General features: G+C 41.9%; 1 protein-coding gene across 2 annotated transcripts in view; it reads right to left on the bottom strand.

The window, feature by feature from the left end:
• Positions 1-23831, bottom strand: part of FAT3 (FAT atypical cadherin 3) — a 430327-nt gene that overhangs the window by 308611 nt on the left and 97885 nt on the right. The gene's annotated exons all lie outside the window — the stretch shown is intronic.

The raw sequence follows: 23831 nt of genomic DNA, 5'->3' as shown, positions 1-23831 counted from the left end.
TGAGATTTATAATGTAATTTTATACAGCCTTACTTTTTCTTCTTGAAATCATTCCTGCAGCTTTATGAATTATGTCCATAACATCATGTTCTGAATACCTATTTTAAGGAGTTTCTTTTGTCCTAATAGTTCATACAAAAAATCGTCTGAAGCTGGCAACACTCCAAAAAAATCCACATTCAGTTACTCCATTAAGGAAAAAAGTAAGTACTTTTGCATATGCGCTACCCTACAATATAAACCATCACATAGCTGTGAAATACTGTCATTATTTTACAGCACTGATCTAATTTTCTGCTGAATTCCCTGAAATGAAGCGTTTTTTCAGAGTATAAAATACAAGGCCTCGAACTTAAAAATGATAATTTGGCAGGACTTAAGTCTTTTTAAAAAAATTATTTTATTTCCTATCGTATTAAATAACACCAAATGACAACAGCTTTACATGCTGAATGAATCCAGGATGCGTTTCCTGACTGAAAAGAATCAGAGAGATAGAATGTGGCAAGAGACTGGTATTGTGCTCATTAGATCACTAAGCAGCAGCGCTTATAAACAGAATATTTAACTAGACTCTACAAAGATATTCAAATGTAGCTGCCAGAATGTACCTTGATTTTTTCCACCTAATACAAAAATGCAAGAGATGAGAAATTATCTCCCTTTAAAGTATAAAGTTCAAGGTGAATGTTACCTGATTAACTCACTTTGTTATTAATTAAATTCAATAAAAATCCCAAATATGGCATGCCATTCTTTATTAGCATTTCTGCAGAAACAAGAACCATGGTTATTATTCAGCCAACAAAATTTAGTCAGAATTAATGAAATATCAAAGAGTAATAACATAGTGGAGGAAGGAGTTAAGTTCAGAACATGACACTGAAGGTTAAAAAAAGCGGTACCTCCTAGTAAGGTTTATAAAGAACATGAGGAAAATTATTACTCTGTGATTTGCATATATTTATTTATACATATATAAAATTTATATATACATACTATCCTTCTACATACTTTATAGGCACTGCATACTATAGAAACAGTAATGTCTTAAAAAGTGCTTAGGATATTTTAAGGGGGAAAACGTTCAACTAAGAGCAAGAAGACATCAAAAAACCGGTTTATTACTCTCCGTCCAGTTACAGCTGGACTTTGGTTTTTGATTTAGTCATGCAATTCTTACCTCTTACCATATGGTAGAAAGATTCATTTATCTGTAATTTGCCAAGAAATGGCCTGGACAGTATTTGTCCATGTACTCACTCCAGTTTCAGCACTCACGTTAGCCACCACCACACCTTTCCAGCAGAGAAGACAGACTTGTGTTAGCATGGAAGCTGGGCAGCATTGCCCTATTCATTCTGGACGTTAACGATGAAGTGCTCTGATTAGCTCAGGGAACTCGGCATCTCTGCTGCTCTGCCAAACTTTTGGGGTACAAGTAAAGAACTACAGTCTTCACAGCTGTCTTCTTACAATAATACACACATTAACATTATAAATATTCCATATGAAACTATACTTCCATGTAAATGGAAAATTAAATCAGTTGAAAATATTTTTTTTTTAAGCTTGAAAGAATTATTTCCCAAGAAGATATGTTCCCAGTAGAAGCAACTTTCCATGACACAACCCTCTTCTAGCATTAGGACAAAGAAGGACCTCTCCAGCTATTTGGGTGGAAGTAGTAATAAAGACACACTTCACAATTCAGCAAGAATTAATGCCCACTTAATATAAAAGCATTGCCAAACCTGTGACTTAACAGAAAGCTATAACGGGTATTAATTTGATGTCATCTGTACACAAGGAAGAATCCATTTGTGACCCAAATGTCATGAAAATCAGCATAATTACACACTTTATCGTTCGGGTGATTTTTTCATTAAATCAGGAGTTCAGAGTGTGACTACAGTTTCATCATTTGATTACCTTTATCTCATGGTGAGCACTGCCTTCCAGCTAAATCTGGAGAACAACGTTGAAAGTTAAATACATATGCACAAACTATGAGACATATGAAGGACATTAAAGGCTGAAATATGCCGTTTTTCAAGTTCAGGAACTGATAGTCAACCAGAAGGTACCATGAAGCCAGCAAATTATACCACGTTTCTGGAATATAAGAAATAGGTAGCTCAAACAGGGAGAACAGTAGCCTGAAAGGACCAACGAGACCATCAGGAGAAACACTAAGAAACTTCACCCTGCTCCTCCTCAGGGAATGAGACAGTGGTAGCCTCCAAAAAAAGAGAAACCTCCAAAAATGTGAGATTTGATTCAAAACATAAACACACCCCAAGCTAAACAGTTATGAAAAATGTTCCCAGTAAATTTATCCGTGAGACAAATCCATCATTCGCACGCAGCACGAAACAGATTGTATTCGAGAGACAGAGAACTGCATTCCCTCATGGTGCAAGTAATTTGGGAGGCACCATGGTATTTACTTAGGGAATGACTAATTAGGTATGAAGACAAGGGGGGGAAGAAGGGGGAGCGCCTTTAATGTGCTAAAAATATAATTATTTAAAAAAATGCATGAACTGCAGCTAGAAACATGGTCTTAGGGAGAGCCCAGGGACACGTCAGGATCCAGCTTCAGCTCTCTGAACTAGTGGCGCGTGAAAGGGATTATTTGTCACCACGCCAGACACTGGGACGTCACTGGAGCAATGATGAGGCTGAGGAAGGGGGGACTGGGTTACTAAAAGGAAGTTCCCCTTAATTGGTCCAGCGTGCACTCTAGGAAAGAGGGGCAGGCATCTGGGCACAAAGTCACCCCAAGGTGGATGCTGAGAAGGGGGAAAGAGAAGGCTTCCCATGATGGAGAAGGAGAAGGCTTCCCGTGATGGGCAGGGCAGGAGCACTCTGCACTCTGACTGAGCATCCAGAAGTATTTGTAAGAAAAAGTAGTGTGGATTTCCACCTCCTGCCCAAACACAGGCACACATCCCTGCACTAATAAAAATCTTGCAGTACAAATGGAAGAAGCCCCTGCATTTGGGAAAATTTAAAATAGGGCCCAAGGTTATCACGCAATAGGTCTGGAAGACAATAAAATGGCCTGCGAGATTGAGGCAATTCCGATCACTGATTTTTACAACTTCATCAAGTACTCAAAAAAATCAGGAACTGAATTATTTCTATTAAAAACCACGCCATTCAGCAGGCTTCTGTACACCCACACATGCACTTATCCAATGTATTAGTCATGTATCACTACCAAAACAGAATAAAAATATATTTTAACAAATCTCACGCAAAGTCAAAACATAATTCCTTTACAGACATGTTAGTCCACAAATCTGCTCTTTCATTCAGCTTAGGCTGCCAGAATCTCGTATGGACATCTATTACAGAGATCTGCCAAACCCATAATTCACTTCTTGACACTAAGTAATAAATACATAATGCAGACACACATTTGTCCTTTTCAAAATTCAGCTGAAATACATTTCTTCAGATAAGAGCATGACCTGTCCAAGTCACCTTCCAAAATTCAGAAAATCTCTCTCCACTGAGACGTGCACTCCAATCGTCCTGGCTCCTACTTGAAACATTCAAGCATTTGACATTAAAATGGAATTTATGACTGCTTTGTGTGCCATTAGCATGTGGAAGTGCCATTCATAAAGCAGACACTCATGGCAGGGCTCACTGTACAGGCAGAACTGGAGGACACCAAGATCCACAATTAAAATTTTCACAAGGAGAATACCATGCAGGCTGCTCCTGAGCCCAGGAAGAGCTTCATTTTAACATGTTTAACCTTACACTATTTTTATTAGCCTGGAGGGTGGTGGGTTAAACTAATGATGAACTTTGCACTTTGCAAACAGTTATAGTCAAATTGCCTCCTTAAATTACTTCTAAGAAGGGATGTTGATGTTGAGACAAAAGTTCACATATAAGGAAATACCTGGCTCTGTACTGCTTAAAAATGTAAGAGTTGCCTTTCTGGGGCTCATGTAGCTGGAAAGGGGTCTGCACTATGCAACACTCACAAAACCTCGTGGATACCAGCCCTGCTGATTAGTGCTTCAATTTTGTAGTCAAATGGAGGTCACTGCAGTAGGTGTTTTTCATCAGAAATTATTAGGAAGGGGAAGGCTGTAGGGAGGATTTGCAAGAGATGAAAACAAATGACACTGGCCTTGTAATAAAAATTCTGAGTGCAGCAGGGAGGGGAAGATGTATCATCATTAGCTCATTTACCGGTTGTGAACTAGCAAGGGCTCATATCCATGAATCTTTCCACGCCGCATGCACATTTTTAAGAAGGCTGCGAGCTCTAGCACGCACCCATAAGATCAGACCCAATGATCACACGATTAATATGCACCCAGGGAGAAAAATTACAGTTACAGTTTTCTAGCTGGCGTACTTCTGAAGTCTGCTGAGCTCCAATTGGAGCAAGAGCCACAGCAGATACCTGCAAAAAGCAAGCCACGCTCTGCAGGGGGAACTCTTCTACTGGAATAGTCAGAGCACGTGCCAGCTGAGCAAACCTAGGACTAAGCTCAGTGAGGTACTTAGCCCTACTCAGTTCAAACCCAAATTCTGACCCAGAAAGACACAAAATTAGACATTTAGGAAAGCATGAGAACATTGGTCTTCTTGCGGCTCTTGGTCTTGCTACCCATATAGAAACAAGGTTGGATTTTCAAATCTATCAAAAAAAAAATTAGGAGCTCTGCCTTTCAGTGGCAATTGTGGTCTTTCATTACATGGGCTACTCTGAAGAACAGCAGCAGCACAATAATAAGGTTAATAAAAGAAAGAGGAGCCTCTGGGTCTGTGCAGGGCAAGGCCCTTTCAGGAGGAGCTACCACTCCATCTGCCACCCCTGGCAAGAAAAGCCTGCAGTCATTAGGAGAAGACAGAAAGAGATCATCGCAAGAGACAATGTAAGGGTCTGGCAGCAATACAATGCAAAGATTTACTAGTCTTGTTTTGTGAGTGAAGGCAGAAGACATCACAGTGCTGGCCCCTTGTATACATGCTGTGAAGGCTTAAGGATCATGCAAAGGAAAGAGAGGAAACAAACAGCAGCTGTGGAAGGAGGAGGAGATGACGTGGGACAGAGAAACCATTCTCAGTGAAGCCGTTTTCTTGTTAGGTGACGTAAATTAAAACACTGGCATTTACATCGAGGCAAGGCTGGCCATTAACTTCTTCCCCCATGCTCAGTCACTCTCTTCCTTAGGTAGGAACAAGATTGTGCTGCTGAAGAGAAGACGGACCCAGCAGGACAGGACAGTCCTCTGACTGGTTCACTGGATTTGAACTCTGGCAATAGGCATTTGGATTTCTAGAGGAATTTAAAAACCTAAACCATAAGGCTCCTCAATATTCAGTGGTTGCAAACTGACTGTGAGCACATCTGTCTTCTCAGTGGCATCTTCTCTCTGGCTCAGCTCTCCGTCTACACGTTGCTACAGAGACCGAAACATTGTTTTCATGAAGGACTGAGTTCAGTAAAGATAATCCCATTCCAAAACACTCAGACAGACATTTAAATCCCACTGGCTTCATTGGGTTAAAATCATTTAGCTGAATCAAGGTCCCATGCTGGTGGCAGGGACAATTGGAAAACCCATGGCAGAAGGAGAGGACATACCACAACATCTCTGAATTTGCTAGAGAAGGCTTTGAAAGGGAGTAAGAGACAGAATTAAAAAATGGAAGAAAGCTTTCTAGTTAATTGAAGATTAAGAAGGAGCAGAAAAAGAAAGTGTAACACAGCTGAAGGTATGATAGGTTCACAGCAGAAGGCAGGAGATTACTTAATAGTTTTACACAATTAAATTAATTCCTTTTAATCTTTTTATACACATTGTAAACAAGATCTCTCTATCCCATGAAAATTATCCTTTAAAGGCTGGGTAAATACATTAACTAATCCTAAAATCCCAGAAATCCCAGTTTAATTTTTTTCTTTTTTTTGAGAAAACAAAAGCCAAGCAGGGAAGAGCTCTGTAAACAGTTTTGACCTTCAGAGAGCCTGGCACTCTGTTTATTTATTCCAAAAATGAAACACTGCTTCAAGCAGCTAAGATTAAAAAAAAAAAAATGGTCATTTAAATGGAAATGGCTACACCTCATTTGCAGCAACCAAGAGGATACACCCTAAACATTCACAATACTGCACAAAAATCACAGAGCAGATAACTGGTACCAGCAACGAGAAGTAAAGTCAGGTGGAAGATAAATCTCTCACTTCTCTATTTCTCTTGTAAAATGGTTTTAAAATGCTTTTTAAAAAACATCTAGCAAGACACGGCAATAGAAGCAATTTTGATGATGGCTCTGAGTTTACTACAAAAAATTTCTTAATTGCTACTATCCCTTCATGCGCTCATTGGCAAGTGTCATAATTCCTGCTGATAACAGCACATACCTTGTGCTCGTGCCCCAGGTGAAACAGCAGCACCCTGCCCCGGCAGGCTTGTATGCCCCTTTTCGGACATTATGGAGGGACCAAGGCCACCTTCAAGGTCCATAATTGCCCTGGTCTGAGCCCTTGGGGCTGCACATGCTCAGCACAACCCTGTGCTGGTGGGCAAGGGAACCGGCACTTTCCCAACCACCACCACAACACAGTCCTCTGAATCATCTCATTCCATTTTCACAGACTGTTTTTTTCAGTCCAGAATATCCCAATGAATAATCAAATATGCTACACTACTTCTTTGTAAATTTAATTAAGCAACTGAAGGGAGAGTTAAAACATGGCCATGCAGTGTAGTAATCTACAGCCGCTCTGCCACATTCGTGCCCAAGAGAGAAGAAAGGGAAATTAACAGCCACAAAGAAGTTTTATAGTTTTGTTTCCAAATGCCTACAGTGGGGAAAATAAAAATCAAGATAGAAAAATATGAAATTTAAAAAATATTGTCAATATTAGCTAGCAAAAAGTATGCAATATACCAGAAAGCATACTGTATATGTTTTACTTTGGTCTAAACATGTAGATAAGTCTGCTCATTTTATATATAGACATAGAGGAATTTTGATTACAACCTAAATAGTTCCTGTTCTGCCCTAACATCACGGCCTCATGCTCAGCAATAAGGAAATCTCAATTAATAAAACAGAAACATTAATTCATCTAGGAGTTTCTTCCTGAGATATCCATCTACTGCTTACTGCCCAGTTCCCATTCAAGAGAGAAACTCTATCTAAATAAATAACTAGAGATTAAAATGCTGATGCCTCCCAGGGTGAAGATCTCTGAAAGCAAATTGCAGGAAGGTAACAGGGCACAGATATTGTTGCTGGTGAGAAACATGGTCTGGAAGATTCTGAGTTGAAGTTTCAGGACAATAAAACTTAAATTCAGCAGCTGCTGCCACAGTGTAACAACTGGCAAGACAGTACTTTTTTTTTTTTTTTTTAATATATATTTCTTTTTCATCTGGGATACTGTACATTTTGCTGCCATGACAACTAAACATTTTCTGCCCATCTGCAGGGTGACAGAATAGATGTATACATCTGCTCATGAATCTTGTTTTTAAAAGACAGATAATATTTCCCCAACTTTTGTATGTTTTTAAAGCTCTCTTCAGAATGAAGCAGAGTATTGCGGCTTCTCTAAAATAGTGGTCCATAAATCACACCACACAGGCAGTATGTTGCCCAGGAGACAGTCTTTAACATCGCTCATCGCCACCACAAATGAAAAAGTCAAAACGGAGGCTGGTGACAAGGAGCAGAGAACATTACCTTCAGCTCACGTTCCCTCCCCGTGTTGCCTTTGCTTATCACCATTAGCAATATCACTACCTAGAGACTTACTTCCTCACCGACTGATTAGAAACACAAAGCCATTTTCATAAAAAAAAGGACAATATATGAATGATTAGGGACAGGGAAAGACATTTTATTGCTGAGTAATTTAATAACTCTTTAAATTCTTTGAGTATCTTCCATCCCAAGGCTTCCACATCTTTAGAACACATAATTCAATAAATAAATTAACTTCAGTGACATCGAGCAACTCAACCAAGGCTGTAGCATCACTGATCTTTGCATTTGCCTTTTCCTTAGGTAATTCCATTGAATAAAAACTCCTTTTCCGCACTAATGAGCCCTAACCCTACAGCCAGGCCAGGCTCTGACACTGGCACATTAAATTATTCCTAATCACAATAAGGAACAGACTCCTGACATTTTTAGGAAGATTTGCAGCACTGTGCTTAGCTCCAGATTAGTGAAAAACTGAAAATAAATAAAAAAAAATAAAAAGGTTCTGGAGTTAAACCGCTTCAACTTGGAGACAGGTTAGATGGGGAGTAGCTTGAAATTTAGATTGTACTGGGAAGGGAGACACTTCCACACACTGAAGTAGAAAAAAACCCAACAAAATAAAATAAAAAAAATAATCCATCAAAACCACAGAATATCAAGCATCACATGAAAGAACGGAGAGGTCTGCAGCTCCGATTGCAAGATAGAAGTCAATACAGTTACTGACACAGAGTGGAAAAATGAGAGCAATACAAGATGGCGAAGCATCCTTCCCTAAGAGATCTAATACCATCTTTTTTTGCCACATAACACAGCGAATGTTTTGGCAAAGCAGTGGAGCCATGCTAGACGTGTTCCTTCAGCACATCTGTGAGCCAAAATATCATGTGCGGCAGGCAGCCTTAATCTGCTTCCCCGGCTTCTGCGTGCTGCCTCGAACCTCCTGGCCCCAAGCCCAAAAATGGGAATTAGTTGCTCATATTAGTTCCTGTCACCCCTCTGGTGAACCTCGGACTGGACTTAAATCGGACACCATGGCAGGGCTCCTTACTGACATGGCACTTACTCTAAGCAGGTAGGTTAGCTAGAAGGTGTTGGAACTATTTATTAAGGTAAATGAAGAGAGAAGCATCAACTGAGCTCCCGGTGCACCTCGTCCTCACCAACAGCCTTCTCACCTTGCTACAGTCACGTTGTGTGCATCAAACTCTGCATCAAACTCTGCATCAAACCCTCTACTCTGCACTCGTGAGACCCCACCTGAAATACTGTGTCCAGCTTTGGAGTCCTCAACACAGAAAGGACATGGACCAGCTGGAACAGGTGCAGCGGAGGGCCACGAAGATGATCAGAGGGATGGAGCACCTCTCCTATGAAGACAGGCTGAGGGAGCTGGGATTGTTCAGCCTGGAGAAGAGGAGGCTCCGGGGAGACCTTATAGAGGGCTTTCAATACCTGAAGGGAGCCTATAGAAGAGCTGGGGAGGGACTCTTTGCCAGGAAAGGTATTGATAGGACAAAGGGTAATCGGTTTAAATTGGGAGAGACAAGATTCAGATTAGATATCAGGAAGAAATTTTTTACTATGAGGGCGGTCAGACACTGGAACAGGTTGCCCAGGGAAGTTGTGGATGCCCCATCCCTGGAAGTGTTCAAGGCCAGGCTGGATGGGGCTTTGTGCCCCCTGCTCTAGTGGGAGGTGTCCCTGCCCATGGCAGGGGGGGTGGAACTAGATGATCTTTGAGGTCCCTTCCAACCCAAACTATTCTATGTTTCTATGATTCTATAAACCATGACATGGATGCAGAAGCTGTGTGTTTCTGGTCTGCTTTGCTGTCTGCTGTCAGGCATGCCTCCAGCCACACAGGGTTGGAGGTCCTCCCACCACACAGGAGATAATCCAGCATGAAACCTCTGGTTCTGGTTAGCAGTGGAGCCCCATCTCACCCTGTACTCTCGATAAATTATTCATGGTACCCCAGAAAGTATTCTTTAGCTCAGGAACAGCCAAGTGCCTTTTTCCCACAGCGCCCAAGAGCCTGAACTCTTCCAAAAACTCGAGTTCACTAAAATAGTCTCCCATTATTTCTTACAAGGAATGCTTTACCAAGGAGAACGTAGAGCAGTCCTTTCCACCTCTGGCCATCAGCTCCACAACTGGCAAGAATGGCCAAAAAAATACTGAAGCTGCATTTTCTACTCCCTTAAAATGATGCATCGTAGGACTAGCTGCAGCATGGAGCTACAGCCAGTCCCTTGGCCAGGCCAAACGGAGACATGGCGGTTGTGGCAGGCAGGGAGCAGCAGTAAGGATTCATCTGATTTAACCCTGAATTTTATTTTCTATCATGTTTCCACCCAGCCCTTCAGTACACCAGGTTTCAGAGCATCATTTAGCCCTGGAAGGCAGAACGGAACAATCGGGCAACCTGAGCTGTTGGGTATGTGCAGTCAATGTAACATTTCTATAGTTAATTATTTGGAATAAATGTAGTAGCTTAAATAGGTCACTGTGATGCTACAGTTTCCCTTGGAGATTAGACTGGGAAAGAAGTGGCTCCCGAAGGGACTTCTCCTTTAACACCCTCCAACTCCAAATACCAAGTGACTGCATTACACACAACTGCTGCAATGCATTTTGATACGCGTTTCCATCAAAATCACTCATATCATTTTAAAGCCATTAATCATGCGAGACTCACAACTGGCACAAAAATGCCTTTGACAACGTGATGATCATTAGACTTATTGTACAGACAGGTAAAGTGAGGCATGAAAAGGTTAGTCGTACCGCCAGAGGGATTTTATCTCTCTCTGTAACATGTAGTAAGCAGCTTTATCCATCTGATAGCTGCTCTGACTTGTGATTTCAGCTCGAGGCTCAGGGGCCCACACCATAAACACCACGTAGCAAATAAGCATCCTAATCAGCTAACACACCGAATCTCCCTGTTAGCACACATCCTGCTCGCTCCATCGCAGCTGCCTCTTCCTTACCACAGCCAGGACAAAGCAGCAGCTCTCCTCCCCTGTTATTTCCAAGCCATTCCTCCCATCCTGCTAAAATCACTTGTGGTTTATCAGGATGAATCTCCACCAAACAATCTCTACAAAAGAAGAGCCGGGGAGGGACTCTTTGCCAGGAGGTGTATTGATAGGACAAGGGGAAACGGTTTTAAATTGGAAGAAAAAAGATTCAGATTAGATCTCAGGAAGAATTTTTTTACTATGAGGGTGGTGAGACACTGGAACAGGTTGCCCAGGGAAGTTGCAGATGCCCCATCCCTGAAAGTGTTCAAGGCCAGGCTGGATGTGGCCTAGAGCAACCTGCTCTAGTGGGAGGTGTCCCTGCCCATGGCAGGGGGATTGGAACTAGATGATCTTTGAGGTCCCTTCCAACCCAAACCATTCTATGATTCTATGATTCTATGATTCTATGATTCTATGATTCTATGAAAACAGGGGTTACAAACTTCCTATAAGGACAAGTTGGAAATGTCTGTATGTGGCTCAGTGTGAATTTTAATGACATGAGCTACACTAGTGCAACTCCTTGTCTGGGTGCTCTCAAACCTGTGGGGTCACAGTCACGTTAATCCAGCATAAGATCCCACCATCAAAAGAGCAACCCAACCCTTAACTTTACACCTGATCTCCCTTCTCTACTTTCATCAAAATGCCTAGTGTTCGCAGGGCCCATCAATCCAATCCTCTCACTGATCCTCTCACTTCTCCAGAACAGATGAGTTCTCCTCCGATTGCCCTCTTGAGCTGGCTCACCAAGTGGCTATGTGAAAAACCAGAGCCACTGCAGGGAGGTGACAGGGAGCTGCAGTCAGGACCAGGAATGGGCTGCCTTTATCTCGGTCAGAACACGTTAAAGGGAGCTGAGAATCACAGTCTTATCTTACTAAGAAGACAGGATTCTTCACAAGGAATTCAAATTATCCAGCAAAACCTGCTTTTTACATGTAGAGCATCCCTTCAGAAACCATGCTGGGGAGGACAGTATCTCCTGGACCTAGGTGACCCAGGGAAGATCACAGCTCCTTTGCCAGAGGTTCCACCCCCTCCAGGGACTTTACAGGGGAGTCCAAACCCTCTTGTTAAAGTGGACTGGATTACGATGGACAGTGTAAAGCAGCCCGTCTGCCCTCCCTGTGACCACACGGTTACTTCTGACCACGTTCAATGTCTAGACAGAGCTCCCAACTGGAATCAGAGGAGTTTTAATTTGTGGGTACAGAGAAAGAGAAACAGAATTTCTGATAATTAGCTAGATTTTATCTTTGCCAAAACCAGAAGAATTTTCATTATGAAAGATTAAGCAATTAAAGGAATTCCCCATGAAAGAGCTGAAACATATACATAAAGTTTCAAACACGGGTATGTTTATACAAAGACAACATGAACCCTTCTGTGCTCCTCACAATAAGGACTACACTACTTTGCACTGAAGCAATGGCTACAGCAGAATGTTTTTTTTCGACTTCCAGCATCAATAAATTCAATTTTTATAGTTCAGGTAATTCAGATATAATTTTGATATTACCTTCCATCTTGAGAGGGAAGCAGCAATGGGTTTTGACAATAGATTCATGGGGGGCCAAACCCCAGAGTCAGCAGTACTGAATTCATTAGGTCACATTTATTAAACAGATTTTGCCATTTACCCTGTAGCCAACACAGCTAAATGACAGTCTTATTCCTGCCTGATAAACAGTCCCCATCTCCTCTCCAAATGTCACCGTAGGCACAGTCTTCCTTTTTGATTATTTTGCTTTCTCCAGAAGAACGCTCTGCACCTCAGAAGCAGCTTGCTGCCCACACTGAACTACGTGTTCCTACAAGGAAGATATCTCATTAAAGGTAAAGCCACGCTAGGATGCAAGGGAGCCACACGCTCGCAAAAAGCACTTCATCTCATTAGCAAATGGCTGGTGTAACTGCCCGTCGCAGAGATGAAGACACACCATTAATTTGCTCTGCATGTAGGAACTGAAGGCACAGAACACACCTCCCCGTCCCTGGTACTGTGGGAGGAAACATCATACTTTAAGAGTTTGTGAGGCTTCTCATGGAGGTAGCTCATGTGGACTGAATCTGCTGTATTCAGGATTTCCTCAAGGAGAAGGATGAGGCAGGCGTCTCTGAAGAGCGGTGCTGAGAGAGGTTGAAGTGAAGGAGGCTGCCCTATCCCTGGAAGGACCCACAGCAGCTCCGAGCACCCAGTGCCACCCAGAAGAATCAGCCCCAAAGTCCTATTGAGGTTTGGCTCCCATCCCCCTCCGGCTGCCCGCAGCCCCGAGAGCCAATTGCAGGCAGCCCTGCCTGTCCTTGGATCGGGTCATGCTGCTGGTTCTTCAACTACCCAATGGTCTCCTCTCAACAGCATCCCAGAAGAAGCTGCATTAAGCACTGACAATGGCTTGGACTGCGATCTACCTTCATCTAGAAGTTACTGCTTAAAGAATGATAATTAAGGCAAGGTAATAAAACCCACCTAGTAAAGCCAACAGACATACTGCAGCACCAACCAATTCATCCTTAAAGACCATCTCAAGAACAATAATATCCAGTCCTTTTAAATCCAAGATCCTATATAGTGTAAGAAGGGTGGTCTCACATGGAAAGACACGCTGGGAGTCAGAAAAATCTGTCCCATCTGCCACCGTATGCTACAGCCATACAGCTTCATCACAGAGATGCTGAATACCTCAAGTTCCCACTGTTTTTAATAAACTTCTATGTTGTCATCCCCTCCCTTCCAAAGAAAAAGAATCAAACTATTAACTTATCTGCACCTCTCACACCCTTGCAGTTAAATGGGAAACTACATAAATGTTGTACATCAAAGAGTTTCCTTCATTAAAATGTGAAAAATAATTTGTGTACTTTAGATGAAAGGTGTACAGGGACTGTGAAGTATTCTGGCAAATTTAACTAAATCCCATAGTTATTCTCTCATAAAAATAAGCTTTTTTGGGAAAAAAAAAGTTATTAAAAATTTAACTGACTCACAGTTAGGATTTGGTTTTTTTTCTTTTTGCAAAATCTTTACCTTATAAACTGAACCAGTAGTGGGTGGCAAAAAATATTCTTAATGACCTATGTGTAAAGTTACATTTCCAGAAGACGAATTCTCAGTAAAACTTTCAAATGAAGAAGAAAAATCACCAAATAATCATGCATATAATTCTTTATGGGCTGCAATGATCTAAAATCAGAAATGAATTTGCTATGCAAATTTTAGCAAAACCGAAAAACCGAAGGCTCCAATTGTGAAAGATGGGCAGATCTAGCTATCACATTGTGGAAGCAGAGAGGTGTTGAAACAACATAAAATCAGATTACTCTTAGGCCAATGTAAACATTCTTCATAATTAGTCCTGACATAAATTAAAGCAGGGAAGTTTAATTTCATTCTTTATAGTCTCTAGTAGAATTAGACATCAGTGTTAATGGCCATAAGCTCAAGTTTAGAACTAAAATCTGATTTTTCACTGGCAAAAGCAGCCATCTAGCTTGAGCAAGACCCAAACCTCAGCACCAGAGCTGCACAGCTCTCCATTCCGTCACCTCAGAGATCTGTCACTCGTACATGTACAGTGAGCACATTTTGCTCAACTCCGAGATGAAAATACCATCAAAGTAACTGAAAAGCATTTCCTCAGAGAAGAAGCTTCAGGTTGCCTCCCTCTCAAGGGGGATGTTGTGGTAACCAGACTGTCACCAGCAGGGAATGGCTGCAAAGCTAAGAGATAGCTGGCTACAAAGATATTCATAGGATCATAGAATTGTAGAATTAGAGTTGGAAGGGACCTTGAAGATCATCTAGGTCCAACCTCCCTGCCGTAGCCAGGGACACCTCCCACTAGACCAGGTTGCTCAAAGCCCCATCCAACTTAAACACTTTGAGGGATATTGTTTGGTTAGTATCTTCAGGACATGGTACAGAAATCAAAGAGCAAAAAATCAACACGTGCATCTAAATGAAGGGGCAGGTGAGCCCCACAGCATGTCCTAATGTCCCCAACCATTTAGATGGGGGATGCACTGGAAGGGTACCACAGCTCTCTGCGGACCCAAGCTCCCCATTTTCTTTCTTGTTCCCCTGATGCAGAGAGCATGGAGGAAACCAAACACAGTCCTACATCTTCACACACTTTCCACTCCCATGGTACACTGCAGCAACACTTGCCCAAGCAGAGGGCAGGTACCACCAGCAGGACGCACCCAACCATCTTTCACCACCTGGGGTAGGACTCACCTCACCTTAGCTGAGCAACATATTCATGCCCGACCTATGTGAGACGTTTAACCAGAAGATCACAAAGCCATAGGAGATGACCACTGCCCCATGTTATGTGTCAAACTCAATCCCTATGTCACCTAACTACAGTGCTAAGGAGCATAGCCCAGAGCCTGGTGAGAGGTCATGCAGTTTTCCACCCTACGTCCCTGCCTCGTGCTCTGCAAAACACTGGAGGCACAGAGCCTACAGAGCTGTCCTCAAAACATCTCCAGAAGGATGTGACAAACTCGTAACCACAATGAAACAGATCTATCCCTTTTTTGTTAGACTTGGGCAAAACAATTAGGTTGACGCCAGTGGACAACTTAACTCTGAGAAACACAAAAGTTTATTAATGCAACGCCTAATGCAAACCAACTGAAACGAAAACTCCCTCCCCACATGCACTCAGTTTGGCTTTCTCTCAGTTATTTCTTATTGGCAACACTTCAATGCTAATAAGACACCATAAGTGTATAAAATGTAATAAATATGTTTACATTAAACAGCAGACTACAGATTCAAAGAATCTGTTCTGTGAGCTATAGAAGCTCATCTCCCAGCACATATTTTCAGGTAAACACGTACGTATGAAAAGAAAGAGATCTGACAGTAAATTACTTTTTTTTTGTGTTTTCTTTTTACCTTGCTGACAAAGACCTAACAAGTTCCAAGACCTGAGCACTGAAAATAGCCCAACAGCCTTAAAATATGACACAATTGTTTAGTAATGAGAGCAATGAAACATGGGAAGAGCTTTTCAAGCAAGTGCCTGATTCGCCATTACTTGTTGTCCTTGAACTGCAAACAGCTTCATAAAAAGCATATTTTAATCCAGCTTCCAAGGTAAATCCTGGAGTCTGCATATGCACTGAAGCAGGGGAAAAGATCCGTGGACTTTTTGATAGTCCAGTGTTACACAGAATCATGGAACTGTAGGGGTTAGAAGGGACCTCTGGAGATCATCTAGTCCAACCCCTCTGCCAAAGCAGGTTCACCTAGAGCAGGCTGGACTGGATCACATCCAGCCGAGTTTTGAAGATCTCCAGAGAAGGAGACTCCACACCCCCTCTGGGCAGCCTGTTCCAGTGCTCTGTCACCCTCACAGTAAAGAAGTTTTTCCTCATCTTGAGATGGAATTTACTGTGTTCCACTTTGTGCCCATTGCCCCTGGTCCTGTCACCAGGCACCACTGAGAAGTCTGGCCCCATCCTCTTGATACCCACCCTTTAGATATTTATAAACATTAATGAAACCCTCTTTCAGTCTTCTTTTCTCCAGGCTAAACAGACGCAGGTCTCTCAGCCCTTCTTCCTCAGAGAGGTGCTCCAGTCCCTTGATCATCTTTGTAGCCTCCACCGGACTCTTTCCAGTAGTTCCCTATCCTTCTTGAATTGGGGAGCCCAGAACTAGATACAGTACTCCAGATATGGCCTCACCAGGGCAGAGTAGAGGAGAAGAATACCCTCCCTCAACCTGCTGGACACACTCTTTTAATACATACCAGAAGACCATTGGCCTTCTTGGCCACGAGGGCACATTGCTAGCTCATGGTCAACTTGTTGTCCTTCAGGACTCCCAGGTCCCTCTCTGCAGAGCCTGTCTCTGCTCCAAACCAACCTCATTACAGAGCCTGTCTCTGCTCCAAACCAACCTCATGACCATAGAATCATAGAATCATAGAGCGGTTAGAGATGGAAGGGACCTTAAAGATCACTGAGTTCCAACCCCCCCTGCCATGGGCAGGGACACCTCCCACTAGACCAGGTTGCTCAAAGCCCCATCCAGCCCGGCCTTACGACCAACTCTGTCCAGTTCTACTACTCCCTAAAAAAGCCGCACAACCTGCTGCAAGGGTCAGACAGCAGCATGTGTCCTCAGTTTTATTGGCCACTGGACATTCCTCTCTCTTGGACTTGTTTCAGGAAAGGATTAGGCAGTTCACCAAAGTGGCTTCACTTAATCTTAGAAAGTGTTGAAACACCTCCCTCTGTACGTCCCAGAAGAACAGGATTGCTCATATTGCCTTCCACATGCTCATAAGCTTGCAGTTTTGCATTAACAACACTTCTCAACGCCCCTGGGCTTCCATTCGTGCCTTGGAAGAACTAAAATGGAATTTTCTCCAGTTTCCTTTGAACTACCATGAATTGCTCACATGGGAAGGCAGATCACAGTCTGAAGTGATGCCAGCATAAAGCTGGTGCTCAGATGCTCAGATTGAACACCAGACACTAGAATTCAATTTTCCTCCTGTCTCATCTCACTGACTTCCTTGTGGCTTGGTCCCACCACTGCCTCTTTGGGCATAAGCTTTCTGCAGAAGCATTTGTGTATAATTTAGTGGACCACGATGCACAGGACAACATACGGGTCATTTCTGGGTTTACATGCTAAGACAGAAAATAACAGAGCGCACGATAGTAGAAAATACTCTTGGAAATAAATCTCAAGGGTGATAAAGGTGACAGCTAGGAGGAAATACAAACTGCACATTTCTTTCTTAATAAATAAATTACTCAGAGATTGAGATGAAGTGTCCTATCATCAGGAGCATCCTGAATAATAAAGGAGATTCTCTAAACATTTTCCAAAGAAGGGAAAATATGCAAATTACAGCTAGCTATAAAAATCGTACATCGTGAGCTGTTTTATGGGGTATAAAGCCAAGAGAGCTGAACAGCTTGAATGGAACAATTCTGCTCGACTGGCCTCACTTAGGAAACTTTGAAAGAATGTCAGAATGATACTAAGGGCACTTTAAAGTAAATATTTTTGTAAGCTGATGTATTGTTTTAGGGTCCATATTATTAAATAAAAACTTAAACAAATTCACTCCACTGAAACCAAGACAAGCCCTGCTCCTTTACTAATTTACAGCTACAAATGACAGGGAAATTATAAACACACAGACACAGAATTTATCAAAAAAACTTGGTTTTCCACCACAACTAATTTTAAAGAAAAATAAAAATGTTTACAATTACTTCCCTAAAATTGGAAATCTTAAATGAAGGAAAGCTTGCACTATTGAAAGCTGCCAGAGATAACTCACAGAGCAACGATAATGCAGTACCGCAGACACAGAAATAGCTGTTCCCAGGAATGCTTTATTCATGCCTGACACAGATACAGGATGACAGACCAGATTTTGGCCAGGACCAGGCTCTGTGATCCATCCGGCACACTCCTTCCCAGAGAAGATGCCCAGGAGAGCCATCGCGGCCGGGCTGAGGACCAATGATCTCCAGTCCTTAGTGGTGGCTGCAAGTGCCTCCTCCCATGAGGGTCCCCCTTTCCTGAGCCACCTGGCACCAACACCCACTGGCACTTCCCTTGTTGTATGGCCCAAAGCTACTTTGAAAACTGGTTTTAGAAGCCAGGGATAATTCACTGGCTCTGAAATACTGGCTCTGGGTAATGAAGTTTGCCTACGCCCACCAGGAAAATGAAGAACACATGTAAAACTAATACCTCAAAACAATTCTACAATGAATTCAATTCTACGAGTGAGTCTGCCCAGATTTACACACTTTCATAAAATTAAGAGTGAGGGGAAAAAAATCATGCATCACAAACCATTTTCATTCTCATTTCGTTTCAAGGAAATGCTAGTAACGGCCCACATAAATATTTATCAGACCACTCAAATTGTAATAAATGAAAGTATCCTTCAACTTGCATACACAATAACTGAAGACTATTTTAAAAGACGGCGACAAGATGCAAAGAGTCTGAAGCAATAAATTTCCTTCCTTCTGCCAGACAGATATAACAGTGCAGGCAGGTTTGTTTTATTGTAAACTATATTATCTAGTGTTTCTAGTTTCCATTATTAATCGTTTGAAGACATGATTAAGGTTTTCCAACACCGACTGGCTTCTTTTTAGACTCTAGCCACAGCTTGTCAGGAATTCCTATCACTTATAAGGGACCTTAAAAGGTATCAGAATAGAAGATCTGACTGCTGTCCTTGGCACTATAAATAAATCCATAGAGTCTGTAATAATTTGCACTCCACCTCCATTTAATAGTATGTTTAAGATTTCAGCACCATGAAAGACAGCCTTGGCTCATTCATTTGAATTTCAGGAGTGAAAACACCTACAGATAACAAGTTAACAGGGTCATCTCCAGCTCATGTTCTAACCATGGAGCCTCTATGGGGGTGGAAATTAGTGCCAGCTAACACCTAAATTTAAAGTCCCACTGAAAATCGGAGGATTCAGATTCCTTAATAACCTTAGGAAATGAGGTTAGTAAGTTTTGAAGGCATTGCTTAAGTCCATGCTTATGGGCTTTGCAAGAAGATTAAGGATCCCCTAAGCATTTCATTAATACCACTGTTTTATTTCCGTGTTTTATTTCAGTGGGACTTAAGGAGATGTTTCAATGCTTTCCTGAGAAGCAGAAAAAGACTTATTGCTTCAGTTTTCCCTCCTATGCAGTGGAGTTAGTCATTCCTTGCATCCCAAGGCACTGCCACACCAACCCTGATCAAGACCACGGAAGTCCCTGCAGCAGAAGACGCTGAATGTGTCTAGTCTCTCTGCTCCTCTAAAACTCATTTTGTTAATTTGCTATTACTAGTACATCCACGGGTAGCGTAGGGGTAAATATAGAAAGACTTTGAGTGCCAGGCTGATACATCAACTGTGCACAGAGTTGAAACACATGCCAGACTAAAAAGTGGAGCTTGAGTCAAAAATGCTGTTTAGCTGAACCACAAATCATTAAAAAATGAGAAGACGTCAGCATTTAGGCTAGGACTGATCTCATCTAACTCAACCTTTTGAAAAGTCAGTAAGTCTTGCTAGTTGTCCAAGTCCCCACAGCAGCCAGAAAAGAGGTACTGCTAGATGGCAATTAGTCACCCAAGGTAGGTAGTATCAAAAACCTGCAGGCATTTGCTGGAAGCACCACTAGCTCCTGAGAAAGCAAAAATACACCATTTTGCTGTGGTATCAGCACTATGAGGGTGTACATACCAGAGCTGAGAAAATCCAGGAGTTTATGAAGGCAGTAGAAGACCTCTGACAGTGCCCATTTCCAGAAGATTAGTTATATCTATTAGAGATACCACTAGGATGAAAAGTCAGAGAACACTGTCATCCCACAAAAATCTTTAACAGACCTCTGCTCTTTTTGTGTTAAAACAATCTGGAAATACAGAGGGTTTTTTTACACAGTTCTCTTCTAAGGAACTGCAATTAGCAGACTGGCCAGGAGTTTGGAGAAACACGCCAGGCAGGAAGTGGTACTAGAGATGAAGAAATGCCTCAAGCCTTTCCTGAGTTGCACAAGGGGAAGGTTCCACAAGTAAGAGCAAAGCATCAGATCTTGACGACTTTCTATAGATGGAAAAAAGAGTGGGATACTCCTGTCCAGCACCACTCTCAGCAAATGAAAAAACATAAAATAGTAGCTGCATAATTGTCATCTCTTGTACTCCTAAAAACCTTCTTTCCTTCCTTACATTTAGAACTAAATTTTTGTGCAGGTTTTATATTGAAAGACCCTGACATTAGGCTAAAAACATCAAGGGGTAGAGAGCAGTCTACACATACTACCTAGCATGTGAACCTGACAGCATATATTCTTGTTTATACTTGTTTTACAGTTAACAGGGATGGGTGACATCTGACCAAAGCAAGGTGTTTACCATAGACCTCTACCTCTCAGCCAGTCATATAAGAACCTTTCATAGTTCAGAGAAAAATGCACAGTTTTAGAGCATGATTAATCCAACTTATTTCATATTTATACTTTAGGGCAAAATGAATCATGTTGGTCAACTGCCCATTCCTCTCTGTTGACTATCAGGAAAGCCTGCAGTGACTACAGTGACTAGTTCTAACTGTAGATGACCATATCTCTTCATACAGATTACATCTCAGGAGTCCAAGAGAATGAAAGGAATGCAAAAAAAAAGTGGTTCTGAATAGGAGGCAGAAGGAAGAAGAGAATCCATAAATGGCAGGATCACATTACGCATCCCTCAGTGCAGGGATCTTAAATGGCAAGCTTCTGACATTTATACCAAAAGTCAATAAATAGGCCAATGAAGACAGAAAATCAGTAAGTTTCAAACCTCACACCTAGGTTGGGGACAAATTTAATCTCCATTAAGGCAAGAATCCACAAATAAGAGTTTGCTATTAAAAGAAATATTCTTTTCCTATTTTAACCTCTAGAAATGTCTTAAACCAGTTTTTTAGCTAAGAATCGTGAGTTGAGTTTAAACCCATGAGAAATTTAGTCTGCTGGCTAAGGCACTAGTGGGAAACAAGAGAGTTGGAGGAAGTCAGAAACTGTTGCCTTCTGTTTCAGCAGGGCTTTTTTTCTGCTTTCGGGAGGCTCTGCCTCCTGGTAATGGAAAGTAAATCCACTGAAACAAATTTGGAAGTGATTCACAAAGCTGTGGGACCAAATACATGTAAAATTTCACTTTATCGAATACTTCTAGTTGGCAAACACTTGCTGTGCTTCTTGTTACCACCACACATGAGCTAGAGTATTTAACAAGGAATGCTCTAACACAGCAATGATAATCCTCAAAACCCATTCTCTGTGACACCAGGCAAAGAGCACACTGTGGGAAGGAAATTCCAGCTCAGTCCCATGGCACAGCTCTTACCAAACCGCAACAGCACCAGGATTTGCACGTACACTCTATATAGAGAGATCCATATTAGCCAATATGGAGGAGACTCCCAAGCTCACTGATAACAAACCCCTGTTCAGACCTGAATGGAGAACAGTCTGTTGTGGCACTCCCACCACAAGGCAGGTCAAGTTCAGCGGAGTCAGATGCACCTCTATGCACCTGTATACAGCTATAGTTGAACAAGAACAAAGCCACCATGCCAACAAGCGTTCGGCAACATGGTGTGCTGTGGATCCACCATCCAGGCCAGCTCCTCCTTGGGTATCTCTGCACCATTTCCCCTCCTCAGTATCGACACACCTGAGGGAGCACAGGCACGTCTCAGCACACGGGGTGACACCATTAAGATGGAATATTGCAGAAGAATAAAAAAAATGCACTCTAGCCGAATTTTGCTGAAAGCACAGGCTTGTTTGGAGTCCAGCCTGCTCACATATCAGGATGAATTTGGCCCAGTTTATATCCTAATGATTATAATGGATACTGCAGTCTTCTTTTCATTAAGGCAGCAGCCAAAAATATTGATTTGTTGTACTTCGCGCTCCTGCTTACCTTCACAAATTTCAGGAGAGACAGTGCATAAGCCAATAGAGTTGGTCAGTTTAAAAGTGACAAATTAACTGCTCTGAAAGTAAATAAACAGCTATCTCTTTGTAAATTAATTCAATATGTGACTTGAGCTCTTCTCCACAGCTAGAAAGCTGATTCATCATTCAGCAGCATTTAAGTTACCATCGGTTCAACAGCAGAGTATTAATGTTGTGTCCCCTTTGACACAGCAGGTGAAATTCTGCACTTGGGTTACAACAGCTCAAGTTGGAGTAACTCCTGAACCCTCAAACTCCGCTCTCCACGTTGCCCTGGATGCAGTTACACACCCGTGTGTTCTCCAAGTTAGTTTCTAGAATTCTCAAAGTGTATTTAACAGTTGGGTAAAACAGATGGACAAAGAATCCAGAAGAATCTTTTGATCTGCTGGATTATGAAGTGTCCTCTGGAGCAGTTTAGCAAAACACACAGGTGACAGGGTTGGTTCACTTTCACAAAAATACTCATGAAAGACAGACAAATATTTGCAACTTATAAAGTTCTGGGGGTGGTTTGTGCATCCTCCCCCTTGCACCCCCCGGACTAGATTTCAACTCTGGAAAGAAGCTAAGCACATTTAACGTGGAGTATTGAGTACAATTCCCACTCATGTCAAAATATGATTTGTGCTTTACTGAACAGGGACCACGACCTATTACAGGCTATCACCCCTACTAGTCTAGGTACAGGGTACCCTGTTTACTTTATTAATGAGCAACATGCACTAACTTACTCTCCCTAACAATTCCTTTCAGTTCAACAGATGTTGAATCCTGAGATTTTCAGACCAACGCTCCAGCATTTGGACCAACCTCCCATTGCTTTATAAATAATTTGTGTAGCTGAAGTTCATATTACTCAATGAGAAGGTAAAAAAAAATTTCAAATGCAGAAGCTTAAAATTGAATTCACATCCAACTGCCTAAATAATGTTGCCCGAATGCCTTCAACTGCTACTAGCACAGTACGATATGCGAGTTCTTAATGTTTATGGAAATTAGAGTTAGACACCCTCTTTCCTTCTGACACTCAAGCCTGATATTTCTGGACACAAGATTTTGACTGTATCATCTGTGTACAGCTGCAGTAAAGAGACTATCGCACAAATAGAATAAAAATATTTTTCGTTGCTTATGCTCAGACACGTTCCACAGCATTTGTAATGTCGTCTGTTTTTCATAACGTTCAGTTTAGAAAGTTGACATTTGATTAAACAGTTTGAATTGCCAAAACATACATTTTAATCTTATGTTTTAATACCACATTCTCAATTAAAAGCTTTAGAAAAAGACATACAAAGTCTGTTTAAAGCACAGTAAACCCACAGACCTAACATATTTAATATCATTTCTGAAAATGTTGACTAATATTTTCTAATTTCCTCACTACCTCTAGTACCACAGCTGCACCATTGCTCCCAACACCTATCAGACATTTAAGCAGCCAGCTTGTTAAGTGTTTTACGAGATAGCCCTTTATACTTAATATGTTCCATATTTTCCAATGGGGTGGCATAGTTCAACATCTT

This window comes from Calidris pugnax, unplaced genomic scaffold (assembly GCF_001431845.1).
Source record: "Calidris pugnax isolate Ruff unplaced genomic scaffold, ASM143184v1 scaffold252, whole genome shotgun sequence".
NCBI lineage: Eukaryota > Metazoa > Chordata > Aves > Charadriiformes > Scolopacidae > Calidris > Calidris pugnax.
Note: the sequence above shows the minus strand (reverse complement) of the source record. Positions and strands in the feature narration are given on the sequence as shown.